General features: G+C 34.5%; 1 protein-coding gene across 2 annotated transcripts in view; it reads left to right on the top strand.

Annotated features, from left to right (window-relative positions):
* Positions 1 to 10355, top strand: part of SPIN4 (spindlin family member 4) — a 235381-nt gene extending 225026 nt beyond the window's left edge. For both annotated transcript variants that reach the window (XR_014258439.1, XR_014258440.1), the window contains one exon: positions 335 to 10355. The gene's annotated coding sequence lies outside the window, so the exon portion shown is untranslated. The remainder of the gene's footprint in view (positions 1 to 334) is intronic.
* Positions 10356 to 20343: the final 9988 nt, after the last annotated feature.

Below are 20343 nucleotides of genomic sequence, written 5' to 3'. Positions count from 1 at the left end.
GAACTGAAATTTGAGTCCCTGAGCTCATTCTTTTCTTTCACCACTTTATCTAGAAACATTAGGGGTAGTCAGTTTTCTAAAAATGTTTGAAAGCTTCATATATATTATCTCATTATCTTATTTAAATCTAATCAGATTAGAGAGTCAATTCCAGAAACCCCAGAACAGTTTCAGAAAACTCATATTTAAAATTATTTTACTCTTTAACCACTCTCTGTACCAAAATCTATTTTACTCAGAGATCTCCAGAGGAAAAAAAACCCAATAAGACATTTATTTGTTTATCTATTTATTCATTCATTCATTCATTTATTCATTTATTTATTTATTATAGGAATTGTTTAAAGTGATTACAGAGGCCGAGAAGTCCCACAATCTACTGTCTACAATACAGAGACCCAGGAAATCCAGTGGTATAATTCAGTCTGAGTCTGAAGACCAGAGAACCAGGGAGCCAGAGGTTTAAGTCACAGACCGAGTTTTAAGGCCTGAAAATGAAGAGCATCAATGTCTGATGGGGAGAAGATGGATGTCCCAGCTCAGGCAGAGAGAACAAATTTGCCCATCCTCTTCCTCATTGTTCTACTCAGGACCTCAATAGATTGGATGTTTCCCAACAGCATTGATGATGGTGATCTTCATTACTCAGTCTAGCAATTCAAATGCTAATCTCTTCCATAAATACCCACAAAGATCCACCCAGAAATAATGTTTTACCAGATATCTGGGCATCCCTTAGCCCAGTCAAGTTGACACGTTAAAATTAATCATAACAGCAAGTAAAGGAGTTTCTCATTGATGCTTGCATAGTCTTGACATGGCAAGTTATATATACTTTTTAGAAATGTATAATTACATATATTATAAAGCATAGATCTTCAGTGTATAACTCCCTGACTTTCAACACATGCATATACCCGTGTAACCTGTAACACTATCAATATTTCCATAATTTCAGAAAGTTCCCTGATGTCTAGTCATAATCAATTACCTGCCATCATCTGACCAGCCCCTTTTCTGATCTTTTTCCACCACAGATTAATTTTGCCAGTTTTAGAACTTATATAAATGGAATGATACATATATAGTATAGTATTGAGTCTGGCTTGTTTCACTGAGCATTTATGTTTTTGAAATTTATGTATGTTGAAGCAGATATCAGTAATTTGTTCCTTTTGATTTTATAATATCCCATTGTATAAATATATCACAATTTGTTTATCCATTTCCCATTACTGGATATTTATATTGTTTCAAGTTTTCATTAGGTATAAGCACACCTAAGCCCTAAGGATAAGATGCTATGAACTTTTCTGTACAAGTATTTATGTAGTCATATTTTTTTCATGGGTAAATGTATAGGTGTTTAATGGCTATGTTGTATTGTAAATGTATGTTTAACATTTTAAGCACTGACACACTGTTTTCCAAAGTACTTTTATAATTTTATACATACACTAGCCAAGTCTGAGAGTTCCAGTTGCTCTATATCCTTGTCAGTCATTAATTTTAAGCATTACAGTGGATATGTAGTTGTGTCTTTTTTTTTTTGGAAAGATTAAAGATTTTTAGTTGCAGTAAAAAAATATATATCACAAAATTTGCCATTCTAACCATTTTTATGTACAATTCAATGACATTAATTACACAATTCACACAATTATGCAGCCTTCACCACTATCTGTCTCCAAAACTTTTTATCATCCTCAAACAGAAACTCTGTAACCACTCAACAGTAACACCCTATTATCCCCTCTCCCCAGCCCCTGGTAAGCTCTAACATACTTTCTGTCTCTATGAATTTTCCTATTCTAGATACTTCATAAAAGTGGAATCATACAATATTTGTCCTTTATAGTCTGGTTAGTTTCACTTAGCATGTTTATAAGGGTGATATATGTATCAGAACTTCATTCCCATTTATGGTTAAATATCCTATTATATATATATATATATATATATATATATATATATATATACATACAACATTTTGTTTATCCATTTATTTGTTGATGGACACTGGGGTAGTTCTACCTTTTGATTCCTGTGAATAATGCTGCAATGAATATTTATATACAAGTATCTATTTTTAATTCCTCTGAGTATTATACGTAGGAGTGGATGGCTAGGTCAAACATTTCCATAGTGGCTGTATCCTTTTACACCCCCACCAGCAACATATGAAGATTGCAATGTCTCCATGTTCTCATGAACACTTTTTTTCTTTCTTTTAAATTACAGCCATCTTACTAAGTGTGAAAAGATTTTGTAAGTGTGAAACTTATTTTGGTTTTGGTTTGCATTTTGCTAATAACTAAGAATGCTGAACATTTATTCAGTGCTAATTGGTTATTTGTATATCTTCTTTGGAGAAGTGTCTATACAAGCCCTTTGCCTATTTTAAATTGTTTTCTTTTTTGTTGTTGAATTTTAAGATTTCTTTATATATTTCAGATATTAAACCCAATTTTTTGTGTGCTGAACTTGTGGTAGTTTACAACTTTGTTGTATTTGTTAAATAGTCGTAATACCTTTCTTGTGGATTCTTTGAAATTTTCTAATACAGGTATGTCATCTAGAATAGAAATTACCTTTACTTTCCAATTCAGATGCCACTTACTTATTTTACTTGTCTAACCAGTCTGGGTAGAACTTTCAGTAAATTGTTCAATAGCAATGGTGAAAGCAAGCATTCCATTAATTCATTTGTGTTAATTTGTCTGTATGATGTAAGATAGTGGTCTACTTACAGTATTTTGCATGTGACTGTCCAGTTTTCCCAACACCATTTATTGAAGATACTTTCCATTCTCTATTGTATGTTCTTTGCTCCTTTATCATAGATTAATTGACCATAAGTGCGTGGGTTTATTTCTGGGCTCTCAATTTTGTTCTGTTGATCAGTGTGTCTGTTTTTCTGCCAATACCATGCTATTTTCATTATTGTATCTTTGAAGTATAATTTGAAATCAGGGAGTGTGATACCTCTAGCTTTTTCCTTTTGTTCTCAGGATTGCTTTGGCTATTTGGGGTCTTTTGTGATACCATATAAATTTCAGGAATTTTAATTCTATTTCTGTGAAAAATGTCATTGGGATTTTCACAGGGATCACATTGAATATGGAGATTGCTTTAGGTAATATGGACATTTTAACAATATTAATTCTTCCAATCCATGAGCATAGAAAAGATTTTCCATTTCTTTGTGTCTTCAATTTCTTTCAAAAATGTCTTATTATTTTCAAGGTACAGGTTCTTTACCTCCTTGGTTAAATTTATTCTTTATGTTCAAGTTCAAAATAGGATTGTTTCCTTAATTTCTCTTTCTCTTTTTACTGTATACAAGCACAGCAGATTTTTTTATTATTTATTTTATAACCTGCAAGTTTATTGTATTCATTTGTTCATACTAATCTATTACAATTTTTGTATTTCTGTGGTATCAATTGTAACTAATTTTTCATTTCGGATTTTCTTCATTTGAGCCTTTTCTCTCTTTCTTTTAGACAGTCTAGATAAAACTTTGTCAATTTTACCTTTTCAAAGAATCAGCTATAGAACAAACAAAACCCAAAGTTAGTAGAAGGAAAGAAATCATAAAGATCAGAGCAGAAATACATGAAATAGAAACGAAAAAAACAACAGCAAAGATCAATAAAACTAAAATCTGGTTCTTTGAGAAAAAGAAAATTGATAAACTTTATACCAGACTCATCAAGAAATAAAGGGAGATGACTCAAATCAGATTAGACATGAAAAAGGAGAAGTTACAACTGACACCATAGAAATACAAAGTATCATAAAAGATTACTACAAACAAGTATATGCCAATAAGATGGACAACCTGGAAGAAATGGACAAATTCTTAGAAAAGCACAACGTTGCAAGACTGAACCAAGAAGAAATAGAAAATATGAACAGACCAATCACAAGTAATGAAATTGAAACTGTGATTGAAAATCTTCCACCAAACAAAATCCAGGACCAGATGGCTTCACAGGTGAATTCTATAAAACATTTAGAGAAGAGTTAACACCTATCCTTCTCAAACTCTTGCAAAAAATTGCAGATGATGGAACACACCCAAACTCATTCTGCGAGGCTACCATTACCCTGATGCCAAAATCAGACAAAGATATCACAAAAAAGAAAACTAGAGGCCAATATTACTGATGCACATAGACGTAAATATCCTCAACAAAATACTAGCAAACAGAATCCAACAATATATTAAAAGTTTCATACACCATGAGCAAGTGAGATTTACTCCAGGGATGCAAGGATTCTTCAATATATGCAAATCAATCAATGTGATACACTATATTAATAAATTAAAGAATAAAAACCATATGATCATCTCAGTAGACGCAGAAAAAGCTTTTGACAAAATCCAACACCCATTTATGATAAAAAACCGTCCAGAAAGTGGGCATAGAGGGAACCTACCTCAACATAATAAAGGCCATATATGACAAACCCACAGCAAACATCATTCTCAATGGTGAAAAACCAAAAGCATTTCCTCTAAGAACAGGAACGAGACAAGTATGTCCACTCTTGCCACTATTATTCAACATAGTTTTGGAAGTCCTAGCCATGGCACTCAGAGAAGAAAAGAAATAAATCCAAATTGGAAAAGAAGAAGTAAAACTGTCACTGTTTGCAGATTACATGATACTATACATAGAAAATACGAAAGATGTTACCAGAAAAATACCAGAGCTAATCAAAGAATTTGGTAAAGTTGCAGGATACAAAATAAATACACGGAAATCTCTTGCATTCCTATACACTAACAATGAAGGGGGGTAAAGAGAAATTAAGGAAACAATCCCATGTACCATAGCAACAAAAAGAATAAAATACCTAGGAATAAACCTACGTAAGGATGAAAAAGAGCTGTACTCAGAAAACTATAAAACACTGATGAAAGAAATCAAAGATGACATAAACAGATGGAGAGATATACCATGTTCTTGGATTGGAAAAATCAGTATTGTGAAAATGACTATACCACCCAAAGCAATCTAAAGACTCAATGCAATTCCTGTCAAATTACCAATGGCATTTTCAACAGAACTAGAACAAAGTTTTTTTCAATTTGTATGGAGACACAAAAGACCCTGAAGAGGCAAAGCAATCTTGAGAAAGAAAAATGGAGCTGGAGGAATCAGGCTCCCTGACTTCAGACTAAACTACAAAGCTACAGGAATCAAGTCAGTATGGTACTGGCACAAAAATAGAAATATAGATCAATCGAACAGGATAGAAAGCCCAGAGGCAAACCCATGCACCTATGCTCACCTAATCTATGACAAAAGAGGCAAGAATATGCAATGGAGAAAAGACAGCCTCTTCAATAAGTGGTGCTGGGAAAACTGGACAGCTACATGTCAAAGATTGACATTAGAACACTCCCTAACACCGTACACAAAATAAACTCCAAATGGATTAAAGATCTAAAAGTAAGACCAGACACTCTAAAACTCTTAGAGGTAAACAAAGGCCAAACACTCTTTGACAGAAGTCACGGCAAGATCTTTTTGACCCACCTCCTAGAGTAATGAAAATTAAAATAAAAATAAACAAATGAGACATAAATAAACTTAAAAACTTTTGCACAGCAAAGGACACCATAAACAAGAAAAAAAAACCAACCCTCATAATGAGAGAAAATATTTGTAAATGAAGCAACTGACACAGGATTAATCTCCAAAATATACAAGCAGCTCATACAGCTCAATATCACAAAAACAAACAACCCAATCCAAAAATGGGCAGAAGACCTAAATAGACATTTCTCCAGAGAAGACATATAGATGGCCAACAAACACATGAAAAGATGCTCAGCATCACTAATTATTAGAGAAATGCAAATCAAAACCACAATGAGGTATCACCTCACACTGGTCAGAATGGCCATCATCAAAAAATCTACAGGCAATAAATGCTGGAGAGGGTGTGGAGGAAAGGGAACCTTCATACACTGTTGGTTGGAATGTAAAGTGATACAGCCACTATTGAAAACAGTATGGACGTTCCTTAAAAAACTAAAAAGGAACTACCATATGATCCAACAACAGTCCCACTATTGAACATATACCCAGAGAAAACCATAATTCAAAAATATGCATGCACCCCAATGTTCATAGCAGCACTATGTACGATAGCCAGGACATGGAAGCAACCTAAATGCCCATCAACAGGGGAATGGATAAAGACGTGGTACATATATACAACTGACAATATATACAATATTACTCAGCCATAAAATGGAATGAAATTGGGTCATTTGTAGAGACATGGATGGACCTAGAGAGTGTCATATAGATTGAAGTAAGTCAGAAAGAGAAAAGCAAATATCTTATAATAACACATATATGTGGAATCTAGAAAAATGGTATAGATGATCTTATTTGCAAAGCAGAATTAGAGTCATAGGCGTAGAAAACAAATGTATGGATACCAAGGGGGAAAGGGGTGGGGAGGGAGGAATTGGGAGACTGGGATTGACACATATACATTATTGATACTACGTATAAAATAGACAACTGATGGGAACATACTGTATAGCGCAGTGAACTCTAGCTAATGCACTGTGGTAACCTAAATGAGAAGGAAGTCCAAAAGTGATGGGATATCTGTGTGTGTATGACTGATTCATTTTGTTGTGCAGTGGAGGCTAACACAACATTGTAAAGCAACCATACTCCAATAAAAATTAATAAAATCCCAATATTATGAGATTTAATCTTTAATGTAAAGGGTATGAGAAAGCCAGAGAGCAGATTTAAAAAAAAAAAAAGAATCAGGTATAAGTTTCATTGATATTTTCTAGTATCCTTTCAGTTTCTATTTCATTAATTTCTGCTCTGATTTTTATTTCTTTCCTTCTACTGATCTGGGGTTAGTTTGTTTTTTTTTTCTATTTCTTTTAGGTATAAGGTTAAATTGTTTATTTGATATTTATCTTGTTTCTTGCAGTAAGCCTGTATTGCTATTAACCCTTCTTAGTACAGCTTTTGCTGCATCTCATAGATTTTGGCATGTCATATTTTCATTTTTAATTGTCTTCAGATATTTTTAAAACTTTCTCTTTTGATTTATTTGTTAACCCAGTAGCATGTTGTTTAGTATCCACATATTTGTGATTTTTCCAGTTTTCTTCTTGTACTTGATTTTTATTTTCATACCATTGTTGTTGAAAAAGTTGCTTGATATGATTTCAGTCTTTTTAAATTTATTGAGACATTTTGTGCCCCAACATATAATTGATCCTTGAGAATGTTCCCTGCACACGTGAGAAGAATGTGTATTCTGCTGCTTTTGGATGGAATGTTCTATAAATATGTATTGTCAATTGATCTAATGTTCCATTTAAGGCCATGGTTTCCTTGTTGACTTTCTGTCTGGATGATCTATCTTTTGATGTAAGTGGAGTGTTAAAGTTCCCTACTATTATTGTGTTGCTATCAATTTCTCCCTTTAATGGTGTTAATAATTGCTTTATATATTTTGGTACTTTTATGTTAGGTTCATATATATTAATAAATGCTATGTCTTCTTGACGCATTGTTCCCTTTATCATTATATGACATTCAACTTTGTCTCTTGTTACCTTTTTGGCTTGTCGTCTATTTTGTCTGATATGAATATAGCTACACCTGATTTCTTTTGGCTGCCATTCACTTGCAGTATCATCTTCCATCCCTTCACTTTGAGTCTATGTTTGTCTTTAGAGCTGAGATGAGTCTTCCATAGGCAGTGTATTATTGGGTCCTGTTTTTAATCCATCCAGTCACTCTGTGTCCTTTGGTGAATTTAATGCATTTACATTTAGGGTAATTTATTACTACATACAGACTTAGTTCTGCCATTTTATCTTTTGTTTTCTGGCTCTTCTGTATCTCCATTACTTTTTTTTCTTGTGTTCCTGTCTGCCATTTTAGTTTGGTGTTTTCTGATGTTTTCCCAACTTCCTCTTTTTCATATTTTATGACTCTGCTCTATGTTTATGTTTTGTGGTTACACTGAGGTTTGCATATAACTTCTCATAGATAAAATTGTCCTTTTTATGCCGACAACATCTTATTTTCATATACCTATACAAGTTCCAAGCTTTTCTTCTTCCCCTTTTATGTTTTGTTGTGTTAAATTATCCATTTTTATGTTGTGAGTTTGTTAGCAAACTGAGATAGCTATAGTTATTTTTCCTTCTGTTATTGATTTCATTCCATTTTAGTAATTAAAGATACCTTATATGATTTCAATACATTTTAAAATATTGAGAATTGTTTTGTGGCTTAACATTTGGTCTATCCTGGAGAATGTTTCATGTGCACTAGAGAATAATGTATATTCTGCTGTTTTTGGATGGAATGTTCTAAATCATTCTAATTGGTTTATAGTGTTGTTCAAATCCTCTATTTTCTATTGACATTCTGCTTAGATATTCTATACATTTTTAAATGTAGTGTATGTAAGTCTCCAAGTATTATTGTATGACTGTTGATCGCTCCCTTAAATTTTTAAAATATTTTATTATTTTTATAAAAATTGTATATATGTAAGATGTATAACACGATATTTTGATATGTAAACATTGTGATGATTACTACCAGTCAAGTTGATTAAAATATCCATCACCTCACATACTTACCATTTTGTGTGTGGGGGTGGGAAAACAAAAGCTACACTCAGAAAATTTCAATTATACAGTACAGTATTATTAATGATAGTATCATGCTGTACATTAAATCTCTGGAGGTTATTTATCCTACATAACTGAAAATTTTTAACCTTTGACCAACATATCCTCATTTTTCCCACTCCCCATCCCCTGGCAACCACAACTCTACTCTCTATATTTATGAATTCCACTGTTTTAGATTCCACATATAAGTGCAATCTTGCAGTTTTTTTCATTCTCTGTCTGAATTATTTCGGTTAGCATAATGTCCTCCTGATATATCCATGTTGTGGCAAATGGCAGGATTAAATTTTTAGAGAATAAATAATATTCCATGTATTATTTATTCCATAAATAATATTCCATAGATATATGTGTGTGTTTCACATTTTTTAAATCTATTATCTATTGATATACACTTAGGTTGTTACCATATCTTGGCTACTGTGAGTAATGCTGCAATGACCATGAGACTGCAGACACCTCTTCAGCATAATTCTTTTATTTCCCTTGGAAATATGCCCAGTTGTGGAATTGCTGTATGAATTGACATCCCTACCAAGAGTGTACAAGGGTTCCTTTGCTCCACATCCTTGCCAACACCTGTTACCTTTTTTCTTTTTCATAATAGCCATCCTAATACATCCTAATACATGTGAAATAACTCACTGTGGTTTTGATTTGCATTTCCCTGACAATTAGTGATGTTGAGCACATTTTTATATACCTGTTGGCCATTTGTACATCTCTAGAAAAATGTTTATTCATGTCATTTGCCCATTTTAATTAAGTTGTTTGTGATTTTGCTCTTGAGTTGTGCAAATTCCTTATATATTTTGGATATTAAACCCTTATGAGAAATATGGTTTGCAATTATTTTCTCCCAATTCATGGGCTGACTTTTAAATTTAGTGTTTTCTTTTTGAGGAAAGTTTTTTTAGTTTGATGTAGTCCCATTTGTTTACTTTTGGTTTTGTGCCTGTACTTTTGGTGTCATATCAAAAAATAATTGCCAAGACCAATGTCAATGAGATTTTCCCCTATTTTCTTCTTTATTGATTTTAAGGTTTCCGGTGTTTTTTTTTTAAGTAAAATTCCCATTTATTCTCCCACAACTGATGCCACTTTGATCTTCACGTGTAATAGTTTTCTTCAGTTTTATGTTTACTTTTTTTTTTCACACACACACACTGTATTTTATTTTTACAAGAGATAAATAGACTGACACCAAGCATTGTACACGGATGACCACAACAAAAGCAACAATGATTGCAATTACCAAACATGAAACACACTCATACTATGTCATAATATTGACATTCAGTCCAGTAATCCTCCACTGTAACAGCTCCTTTACTTTGCAGTGAAAATTGATTTGTATGTTCTTTGACTCTGAGTCCTTGTGGGATTTTTTTTTAAATTCAAACAGAAAGTCACAAAAATTATACTCATCCTCATCAGTTCACTCAGTCCCATGTAATTAATTTTTTTTTCATCTTGATCTTTTGTTAGCACTTTTATGAGTTCATCAGTTTTTCATTAGAGTTCTGAAAATGCTTATTCATTCAGTTCAGCAGTACAGTCAGTTACCAGAAACCTGTACTTGTCAGAGTCTTTTCCATGAATTTCTTGAAGATGAAACCCTTTTATAGGAACATATTTGTAAAAGCATCAGAGTACACCCAGAACTGTCTGTAAATGACAAAAGACTTAAAAATGACCACGGCTAAAGATTTGATGAAAGTTCATAATAATGCAGTTGACAAGAAAATTAGTTATTTCTGAGATATACATTTTAAAGTAATAACTAGGATTATGACTTATAACATTATACCAGAACATATAAGATTTTTAGAAATTTCATGTAATGTCTGAAACATTTATATTAACATATTTCCATACCAATAACCCAATGAAAGTTTAGTATTAGTTGTTCTAGTACTTTGTTTCTTTATACTGCAGGTTCTTATTAGTCATCAATTTTATACCCATCAGTGTATACATGTCAACTCCAATCGCCCAATTCAGCATACCACCATCCCCACCCCACTGCAGTTTTCCCCCCTTGGTGTCCATATGTCTGTTCTCTACATCTGTGTCTCAACTTCTGCCCTGCAAATGGACTCATCTGTACCATTTTTCTAGGTTCCACATACATGCGTTAATATACGATATTTGTTTTTCTCTTTCTGACTTACTTCACTCTGTATGACAGTCTCCTTTTTATGGCTGAGTAATATTCCATTGTATATATGTACCACATCTTCTTTATCCATTCGTCTGTTGATGGGCATTTAGGTTGCTTCCATGACCTGGCTATTGTAAATAGTGCTGCAATGAACATTCGTGTACATGTGTCTTTTTGAATTACGGTTTTCTCTGGGTATATGCCCAGTAGTGGGATTGCTGGGTCATATGGTAATTCTGTTTTTAGTTTTTTAAGGAACCTCCATATTGTTCTCCATAGTGGCTGTATCAATTTACATTCCCACCAACAGTGCAAGAGGGTTCCCTTTACTCCACACCCTCTCCAGCATTTGTTGTTTGTAGATTTTCTGATGATGCCCATTCTAACTGGTGTGAGGTGACACCTCATTGTACTTTTGATTTGCATTTCTCTAATAATTAGTGATGTTGAGCATCTTTTCATGTGCTTCGTGGCCGTCTGTATGTCTTCTTTGGAGAAATGTCTATTTAGGTCTTCTGCCCATTTTTGGATTGGGGCGTTTGTTTCTTTAATATTGAGCTGCATGAGCTGTTTATATATTTTGGAGATTAATACTTTGTCTGCTGATTCGTTTGCAAATATTTTCTCCCATTCTGAGGGTTGTCTTTTCGTCTTATTTATGGTTTCCTTTGCTGTGAAAAAGCTTTGAAGTTTCATTAGGTCCTATTTGTTTATTTTTGTTTTTATTTCCATTACTCTAGGAGGTGGATCAAAAAAGATCTTGCTGTGATTTATGTCAAAGAGTGTTCTTCCTATGTTTTCCTCTAAGAGTTTTATAGTGTCCAGTCTTACATTTAGGTCTCTAATCCATTTTGAGTTTATTTTTGTGTATGGTGTTAGGGAATGTTCTAATTTCATTCTTTTACATGTAGCTGTCCAGTTTTCCCAGCACCACTTATTGAAGAGACTGTCTTTTCTCCATTGTATATCTTTGCCTCCTTTGTCATAGATTAGTTGACCATAGGTGTGTGGGTTTATCTCTGGGCTTTCTATCTTGTTCCATTGATCTATGTTTCTGCTTTTGTGCCAGTACCATATTGTCTTGATTACTGTAGCTTTGTAGTATAGTCTGAAGTCAGGGAGTCTGATTCCTCCAGCTCCGTTTTTATCCCTCAAGACTGCTTTGGCTATTCATGGTCCTTTGTGTCTCCATACAAATTTTAAGATGATTTGTTCTAGCTCCGTAAAAAATGCCATTGGTAATTTGATAGGGATTGCATTGAATCTGTAGATTGCTTTGGGTAATATAGTCATTTTCACAATGTTGATTCTTCCAATCCAAGAACATGGTATATCGCTCCATCTGTTGGTATCATTTTTAATTTCTTTCATCAGTGTCTTATAGTTTTCTGCATACAGGTCTTTTGTCTCCCTAGGTAGGTTTATTCCTAGGTATTTTATTCTTTTTGTTGCAATGGTAAATGGGAGTGTTTCCATAATTTCTCTTTCAGATTTTTCATCATTAGTGTATAGGAATGCAAGAGATTTCTGTGCATTAATTTTGTATCCTACAACTTTACCATATTCATTAATTAGCTCTAGCAGTTTTCTGGTGGCAGTTTTAGGATTCTCTATGTATAGTATCATGTCATCTGCAAACAGTAACAGTTTTACTTCTTCTTTTCCAATTTGTATTCCTTTTATTTCTTTTTCTTCTCTGATTGCTGTAGCTAGGACTTCCAGAACTATGTTGAATAATAGTGGTGAGAGTAGGCATCCTTGTCTCGTTCCTGATCTTAGAGGAAATGCTTTCAGTTTTTCACCATTGAGAATGATGTTTGCTGTGGGTTTGTCATATATGGCCTTTATTATGTTGAGGTAGGTTCCCTCTATGCCCACTTTCTGGAGAGTTTTTATCATAAATGGGTGTCGAACTTTGTCAAAACTTTTTTCTGCATCTATTGAGATGATCATATGGTTTTTATTCTTATATTTGTTAATATGGTGTATCACATTGATTGATTTGCGTATATTGAAGAATCCTTGCATCCTTGGGATAAATCACACTTGATTGTGGTGTATGATCCTTCTAATGTGTTGTTGGATTCTGTTTGCTAGTATTTTGTTGAGGATTTTTGCATCTGTATTCATCAGTGATATTGGTCTGTAATTTTCTTTTTTTGTAGTGTCTTTGTCTGGTTTTGGTATCAGGGTGATGGTGGCCTCATAGAATGAGTTTGGGAGTGTTCCTTCCTCTCCAATATTTGGAAGAGTTTGAGGATAGGTGTTAGCTCTTCTCTAAATGTTTGATAGAATTCACCTGTGAAGCCATCTGGTCCTGGACTTTTGTTTGTTGGAAGATTTTTAATCACAGTTTCAATTTCATTACTTGTGATTGGTCTGTTCGTATTTTCTGCTTCTTCCTGGTTCAGTCTTGGAAGGTCATACATTTCTAAGACTTTCTCCATTTCTTCCAGGTTGTCCATTTTATTGGCATAGAGTTGCTTGTAGTAGTCTCTTAAGATGCTTTGTATTTCTGCGGTGTCTGTTGTAACTTCTCCTTTTTCATTTCTCATTTTATTGATTTGAGTCCTCTCCCTCTTTTTCTTGATGAGTCTGGTAAATGGCTTATCAATTCTCTTTATCTTCTCAAAGAACCAGCTTTTAGTTTTATTGATCTTTGCTATTGTTTTCTTTGTTTCTATTTCATTTATTTCCACTCTGATCTTTAAGATTTCTTTCCTTCTTCTAACTTTGGGTTTTGTTTGTTCTTCTTTCTCTAGTTACTTTAGGTGAAAGGTTAGATTGTTTACTTGAGATTTTTCTTGTTTCTTTAGGTAAGCTTGTATAGCTATAAGCTTCCCTCTTAGAAATGCTTTTGCTGCATCCCATAGGTTTTGGGTCGTCGTGTTTTCATTGTCATTTGTCTCTAGGTATTTTTTGATTTCCTCTTTGATTTCTTCAGTGATCTCTTGGTTATTTAGTAACGTATTGTTTAGCCTCCATGTGTTTGTGTTTTTTATGTTTTTTTTCCCTGTAATTCATTTCTAATCTCATAGCGTTGTGGTCCGAAAATATGCTTGATATGATTTCAATTTTCTTAAATTTACTGAGGCTTGATTTGTGACCCAAGATGTGATCTATCCTGCAGAATGTTCCGTGCGCACTTGAGAAGAACGTGTAATCTGCTGTTTTGGGATGGAATGTCCTATAAATATCAATTAAATATATCTGGTCTATTGTGTCATTTAAAGCTTCTGTTTCCTTATTTATTTTCATTTGGGATGATCTGTCCATTGGTGTAAGTGAGGTGTTAAATTCCCCCACTATTACTGTGTTACTGTCAATTTCCTCTTTTATAGCTGTTAGCAGCTGCCTTATGTATTGAGGTGCTCCTATGTTGGTTGCATATATATTTATAATTGTTATATCTTCTTCTTGGATTGATCCCTTGATCATTATGTAGTGTCCTTCCTTGTCTCTTGTAGCATTCTTTATTTAAAAGTCTATTTTATCTGATATGAGTATAGCTACTCCAGCTTTCCTTTGATTTCCATTTGCATGGAATATCTTTTTCCATCCCCTCACTTTCAGTCTGTATGTGTCCCTAGGTCTAAAGTGGGTCCCTTGTAGACAGCATATATATGGGTCTTGTTTTTGTATCCATTCAGCAAGCCTGTGTCTTTTGGTTGGAGCATTTAATCCATTCACTTTTAAGGTAATTATCGGTATGTATGTTCCTATTACCATTTTCTTTATTGTTTTGGGTATGTTTTTGTAGGTCCTTTTCTTCTCTTGTGTTTCCCACTTAGAGAAGTTCCTTTAGCATTTGTTGTAGAGCTGGTTTGGTGGTGCTGAATTCTCTTAGCTTTTGCTTGTTTGTAAAGCTTTTGATTTCTCCAGCAAATCTAAATGAGATCCTTGCTAAGTAGAGTAATCTTGGTTGTAGGTTCTTCCCTTTCATCACTTTAAGTATATCATGCCACTCCCTTCTGACTTGTAGAGTTTCTGCTGGGAAATCAGTTGTTAACCTTATGGGAGTTCCCTTGTATGTTATTTGTCGTTTTTCCCTTGCTGCTTTCAACAATTTTTCTTTGTCTTTAATTTTTGCCATTTTGATTACTATGTGTCTCGGTGTGTTTCTCCTTGGGTTTATCCTGTATGGGACTCTCTGCGCTTCCTGGACTTGGGTGGATATTCCCTTTCCCATGTTAGGGAAGTTTTTGACTATAATCTCTTCAAATATTTTCTCGGGTTCTTTCTCTCTCTCTTCTCCTTCTGGGACCCCTATAATGCGAATGTTGTTGCATTTAATGTTGTCCCAGAGGTCTCTTAGGCTGTCTTCATTTCTTTTCTTTCTTTTTTCTTAAGTCTGTTCCACAGCAGTTAATTCCACCATTCTGTCTTCCAGGTCACTTATCCGTTCTTCTGCCTCAGTTATTCTGCTATTGATTCCTTCTAGCGTAGTTTTCATTTCAATTATTGTATTGGTCATCTCTGTTTGTTTGTTCTTTAATTTTTCTAGGTCTTTGTTAATCATTTCTTGCATCTTCTCAATCTTTGCCTCCATTATTATTCTGAGGTCCTGGATCATCTTCACTCTCATTATTCTGAATTCTTCTTCTGGAAGTTTGCCTATCTCCACTTCATTTAGTTTTTTTTCTGGGTTTTTTTCTTGTTCCTTCATTTGGTATATAGCCCTCTGCCTTTTCATCTTGTCTATCTTTCTGTAAATGTGGTTTCTGTTCCACAGGCTGCAAGACTGTAGTTTTTCTTGCTTCTGCTGTCTGCCCTCTGGTAGTTGAGGCTATCTAAGAGGCTTGATAGGAGGCTCTGGAGGTGGGTAGAGCTGACTGTTGCTGTGTTGGTCAGAGCTCCGTAAAACTTTAATCCACTTGACTGTTGATGGGTGGGGCTGGGTTCCCTCCCTGTTGGTTGTTTTGCCTGAGGCAACCCAACACTGGGGCCTACCTGGGCTCTTTGGTGGGGCTAATGGCAGACTCTGTGAGGGCTCACGCCAAGGAGTACTTCCCAGAACCTCCACTGCCTGTGTCCTTGTCCCCACAGTGAAACAGAGCCAGCCCCCACCTCTGCAGGAGACCCTCCAACACTAGCAGGTAGGTCTGGTTCAGTCTCCCCCAGGGTCAGTGCTCCTTCCCCCGGGTCCCGATGCGCACACTATTCCATGTGCGCCCTCTAGGAGTGGGGTCTCTTTTTCCCCCAGTCCTGTCGAAGTCCTGCAATCAATTCCCACTAGGCTTCAAAGTCTGATTCTCCATGAATTCCTCCTCCCGTTGCCGGACACCCAGGTTGGGAAGCCTGACGTGGGGCTCAGAACCTTCACTCCAGTGGGTGGACTTCTGTGGTATAAGTGTTCGCCAGTCTGTGAGTCACCCACCCAGCAGTTTAGGGGATTTGATTTTACTCTGATTGCACCCCTCCTACCATCTCACTGTCCTTGGACGTGGAGTATCCTCCTTGGTGAAGTCCAGTGTCTTCCTGTTGATGATTGTCCAGCAGCCAGTTGTGATTTTGGTGCTCTTGCAAGAGGGAGTGAAAGCATGTCCTTCTATTCCACCATCTTGGTTAATCCTCTCTACCCCGGTGTTATTTTAAAGTCTTTATTTATATATTTTTGTGTATGGTGTAAGATAATGGTCCCACTGCATTCCACTGCATGTTGATATCAAACTGAATAAATGGAAAACTGTCCCAGCACCAGTTGTCAAAAAGACTATCTTTTTCCCACTGTGTATTCATGGCACTTGCATCAAATATTACTTGACTGTATATGTGTGAGTGTTTTCTTAGGCTCCCTATTCTATTCCGTTGGTCCAAATATCTGTTTTTATTTCAGTAACATACTCTTTTGATTACTATAGCTTTGTAGTATAGTTTCAAATCAGGAAATATGATGTCTCTAGCTTTGTTCTTCTTGGTCAAGATTGTTTTGGCTATTCTAGGTCCCTTGAGATTCCATATGAATTTTAAGATGGGTTTTTCTTTTTCTGCAAAAAAAGACATTGGAATTTAGATACAGATAACAATAAACTTATAGATCACTGTATTAAAGTCTTAATAATATTGTCTTCTGGACATACAGATGGCCAATAGGCATATGAAATGATGCTCACCATCGCTAATTATTAGAGAAATGCAAATCAAAACTACAATGAGGTACCACCTCACACCAGTCAAAATTGCTATCATAAAAAGTTTAGAAATAACATGCTGGAGAGGATGTAGAGAAAAGGGAACCTTCCTTCACTGTTAGTGTGAATGTAAATTGGTGCAGCCACTATGGAAATCAGGAGGTTCCTCAAAAAACTGAAAAAAACAGAGTTGCCATGTGATCCAGCAATGCTACTCCTGGGCATATATCCAGACAAAACTATAATTTGAAAAGATATATGCACCCCTATGCTTATAGTAGCACTATTTACAATAGCCAAGACATGGAAACAACCTAAACGTCCATTGACAGATGAATGGATACAGAAGATGTGGCATACACACACACACAATGGATCATTACTCAGCCATAAAAAAGAATGAAATGTCATTTGCAGCTACATGGATGGACATAGACATTGTCATACTAAGTGAATTAACTCAGAAAGCAAAATACAAATACCATATGATATCACTTATATGTGAAATCTAAAATATGACAAAAGTGAATTTATCTATGAAACAGAAACAGACTCACCAGATATAGAGAACGGACTTGTGGTAGCCAAGGGGGAGGGGGATGGGGAAGCATGGATTGGGAGTTTGGGGTTAGCAGATACAGACTTTCATATATAGAATGGATAAACAACAAGGACCTACTGTATAGTACAGGGAACTATATTCAATACCCTCTAATAAACCATAATGGAAATATGAAAAATAATATATATACATATGCATATAACTGAATCACCTTGCTGTACAGCAGAAATTAACAACATTGTAAATCAACTATACTTCAATAAAATAAATTTTTAAAAATTATCTTCCAATCCATGAATGTAGGATGTTTCATTTATTTATGTTTTATTTAATTTCTTTCAGCAATATTTGGTAGTTTTAGAATACAAGTCTTTCATTTCCTCAGTTAGTTCCTCAGTATTTTATTCTTTTAGATGCTATTGTAAATGAAATTGTTTTCATAATTTTTTTTCAGATTGTTCATTATTTGTGTAGAGAAATAAAACTGATTTTTGCATATTGATTTCTCTTCTGCTACTTTCCTCAATTTAGTTCCAGCAGGGTTTTTTTTGTGAAATATTTGGGGTTTTCTACATATAGGACCATTTTATCCACAAACAGAAAAAATTTTATTTCTTCCTTTACAATTTGTATGTCTTTTATTTATTTTTCTTGCCTAATTTCTCTGACTTGAACTTCCGGTACTATGTTGAACAGTGGTGAAAATAATCATCCTTGCCTTGTTCCTAATCTTAGTGAAAAAGATTTCAGTCTTTCATCATTGAGTATGATCTTGGCTATGTGTTTTCCCTCATATGGCTTTTATTATGTTCAGATAGTTTCTTTCTAAGTCTACTTTGTTCAGTGTTTTTTTTTTTATCATGAAAGGGTGTTTAATTTTGTCAAATGCTTTTTCTGTATCAATTGTGATTATGCTGTTTTCCCTTCATTCTGTTAATGTAATGTATTACACTGATTTTTGTATATTAAATCATTCTTCAATTCCAGGGATAAATCTCACTTGGTCATGGTGTATAATCCTTTTAATATGCTGCCGAATTTGGTTGGTCATATTGTTTAGGACTTTGCTTCAACATTCATAAGGGATATTGATCTATAGTTTTTGTTTTTTTTTTGTTGTTGTTGTTTCTTTTTAGTGAATCTGTCTGTTTTAGATATCAGACTTAATGCTGGCTTCATAAAATGAGCTATAAAATGTTTCCTCCCCTCAGTTTTCTGGAAAAGTTTGAGAAAGACTGGTATTAGTTCTTCTTTAAATGTTTGATAGACTTCATTCAGTTAAACCAACTGGTCTAACACATTTCTCTTCTGGGATTTTCTTTTACTACTAATTCAAATTCTTGTCAGTTATAGACCTAGTCATATATGCTATTTTTTCACGATTTAGTTTTGGCAGGGATTCTGTTTTTGGAAATGTGTCCACTTCATCTAGGATTTCTAATTTATTGGTGTACAATTATTCATAGTCCTCATAATTCTCTTTAAACAAGTGGAATTGGTAAATAAGTCCCGATTTCCATTTCTTATTTTAGTAACATATGTGTTCTGTTTTATTCTTATTCTACCTATCTAAGAATTTTGTTATTTTGTTGCTCTTTCCAAGAAACAATCTATTGTTTTTATTAAATTTCTCTATTTTCTATTCTCTTTTTCTTTTATCTTTGCTCTAATATTTATTACTTTTATTATGCTATATTGGGTTTAGTTTATTCTTTTTCTATTTCCTTAAATTGTAATGTTAGGTTGTTGATTTGATATCTTTCTTTTTGAAATATAATATAAAAAGTGTCTGTCTTACAACTGTTTCACTGTGTCCCATAAGCTTTGGTTCTGTTTTCATATTCATTTGTCTTTTTTTTAACATCTTTATTAGAGTATAACTGCTTTACAATGGTGTGTTAGTTTCTGCTCTATAACAAAGTGAATCAGCTATACATATACATATATCCCCATATCTCTTCCCTTTTGCATCTCCCTCCCACACTCCTTCTCCCATCCTTCTAGGAGGTCACAAAGCACCAAGCTGCTCTCCCCATGCTATGCAACTGCTTCCCACTAGCTATCTATTTTACATTTGGTAGTATATATAAGTCCATGCCACTCTCTCACTTTGTCCCAGCTTACTCTTCCCCCTCCCCATGTCCTCAAGTCCATTCTCTACAGCTGCATCTTAATTCCTGTCCTGCCCCTAGGTTCTTCATAAACACTTTTTCTTAAATCCATATATATGTCTTGGCATACGGGATTTCTTTTTCTCTTTATGACTTACTTCACTCTGGATGACAGACTCTAGGTCCATCCACCTCAGTACAAATAACTCAATTTCATTCCTTTTATTGGCTGAGAAATATTCCATTGTATATATGTGCCACATCTTCTTTTTCCATTCATCTGTTGATGGACACTTAGGTTGCTTCCATGTCCTGGCTATTGTAAATAGAGCTGAAATGAACATTTTCGTACATGACTCTTTTTAAATTATGGTTTCTCAGGGTATATGCCCAGTAGTGGGATTACTGGGTCGTACTGTAATTCCATTTTTAGTTTTTTAAGGAACCTCCATACTGCTCTCCATAGTGGCTGTATCAACTTACATTCCCACCAACAGTGCAAGAGGGTTCCCTTTTCTCCACACTCTCTCCAGCACTTATTGTTTGTAGATTTTTTGATGATGTCCAGTCTGACCGGTGTAAGGTGAGAAACTACCTCATTGTAGTTTTGATTTGCATTTCTCTAATGATTAGTGATGTTGAGCATTCTTTCATCTGTTTGC

The sequence above is a fragment of the Balaenoptera physalus genome (assembly GCF_965194825.1).
Source record: "Balaenoptera physalus genome assembly, chromosome: X".
Taxonomy (NCBI): Eukaryota; Metazoa; Chordata; class Mammalia; order Artiodactyla; family Balaenopteridae; genus Balaenoptera; species Balaenoptera physalus.
The sequence above is the reverse complement of the archived record's forward strand: the minus strand, read 5'-3'. Positions and strand labels throughout refer to the sequence as shown.